Genomic DNA, 1,971 nt, shown 5'->3' with positions numbered 1-1,971 from the left:
GCGGGACGTTTTCAACGCTGATGAGATGGGCCTTTTTTACAAGGTGCTTCCATCAAAGACTCTCGCCTTCATAGGTGAAGCCTGTACAAGGAGGACAACGCAGTAAGGATCGAATTACTGCACTGGTGGGCGCAAACATGGCAGGGAACGAGAAATTAAAGCTGTTGGTAGTGGGAAAGTCGAAGCACCCACATTGTTTCAAGGGTGTTCGAGACCTTCACGTTACGTACCATGCTAACGGAAGAGCATGGATGACTATGGCAATTTTTTAAAACTGGCTACGGGAGGAAGATGCAAGACTTTCCAAGCAAGGCAGGAAGGTTGTCTTTATCGTGGATAATTGCCCTGCTCATGGCAAGGTGGAAGGATTGAAGTCCATCACTCTTGAATTCTTGCCAGCCAATGCAACAGCTGTGATCCACCCAATGAATCAAGGCGTAATACAGAACATCAAAGTTCTTTACCGTAGCCAGCTGCTTCACCGAATGCTACTTTGCACAGACAACGGAAAGAGCTACAACAGAGATTTGTTGTCAGCCATCCACATTCTGGCCCATGCCTGGGAACAAGTGGAGGAAACCACACTACAGAGGTGCTTCCACCATGTAGGCTTTGAAGCACAAGAACAAATGCTTCATGAAGAGGAAATCCCTGCCGACACCAATGCTGATGCCATATTCAGTCAGGTAGTGTCCTCTGCCCCTTTTACGCAGCAGGAGTACGAGGCAATTCATGAGAATTTGAGCACCTGTCGCGAGGAGAGCCTTGAGGAACTGACTGCTGAAGCACAAGGTGAAGATCAACCCTCCTCCAGTGATGAGTGCGATGACCTTATTCCGAGTGCAGTGGTGCCAGACAGTGCAGCTAAAGGAGCAGTCGAACTTTTGCCGCGCTATTTTGAGCGTGAAGGGTGGACAGAATTTCTGGCAAGCCTGTCAAGCATTGGCACTTACTTCGTGAAAAAGCAGCTCAAGCATGCCAAGCAAACCATAATTGATTGCTTTTTTCCTGTCCATGTAGATAAGTAGGGGTTAGTACTACTTAAATAAAGGTGCGCTTTATGAAACGTGTACTTTGCTTAAATGAAACTTCTGATAAATGGCACACTTTTACGGATCTCCTCCAAGTTCTGTTTAAGAGGAGTGCACCGTAGGCAATCACGGTGCGCGTTGGACGCTCGCTACGAAGGCCCTTTCCAAATAACGACTCTCACTGGAGAGAACACTGCGGCGATCAGCAGGGTTCCCCATGCGCCCAGCAAGGTCAATGACAAAACAGTCAATGTAGAGCAACTCGGACGATATAAGGAACCCGTCCTGGACACCGCAGAGTGGTCGCCCCCCCCCCCCCCCCCCCCCACACACACACACACACAACGACACGTACGCCTGAGGACAGGCGCAATTTTCTGGGGAGCCGTGTCAGCAGTACGAGACATATTACCCCGCGTCGCCTCAAACGCTGCTGAAATGCAGGCACCTCCTTCCGCTGTCCATCCCGCCTCTCTCCCTACTTCGCATGAGGAATCGGCTAACAAGCAGCGAACGCTGCCACCTGCTGTGCCACCCACCGAGACGCCGCATTTCGAAGTCCCTCCTCTCCTACTAGGACACTGCACGAGGGACTCGAGCTGCTCGAGCAATTAACACGGACGCGAGACGAAGAGACTCCAACGAGAACGACGTATGGAAAACGGCTCTGTGTTTTTATCCTGTATCGCGATATTTTTTTTTATTCAAGCTCTCGCATTAAACCAGTTAACACCCCTGTATTCTGAGTGCTGACACTGGACAAAATATTGTTGAAATTGAAGGAAACATACTGGTTTCCAGGCACAAAGTGTTACGTCAGACAATATATCACCACATGCATCAAATGTCTCTTTCACGAGGTTCCTGCTTGGAAGAGACTGGGCAAGCTGCACAGTATCGAATAAGCCTTGGCAAGCCTTTTCACACCATCCATATCGAT

The 1,971-nt window shown here is 49.5% G+C and overlaps 1 pseudogene; it reads left to right on the top strand.

Annotated features, from left to right (window-relative positions):
• Positions 1-251: 251 nt before the first annotated feature.
• On the top strand, positions 252-1,028 carry LOC125941765 (tigger transposable element-derived protein 4-like; annotated as a pseudogene).
• Positions 1,029-1,971: the final 943 nt, after the last annotated feature.

Source organism: Dermacentor silvarum, unplaced genomic scaffold, assembly GCF_013339745.2.
Source record: "Dermacentor silvarum isolate Dsil-2018 unplaced genomic scaffold, BIME_Dsil_1.4 Seq231, whole genome shotgun sequence".
NCBI classification, from domain to species: domain Eukaryota; kingdom Metazoa; phylum Arthropoda; class Arachnida; order Ixodida; family Ixodidae; genus Dermacentor; species Dermacentor silvarum.
This window is presented reverse-complemented; position numbering and strand designations above follow the sequence as displayed.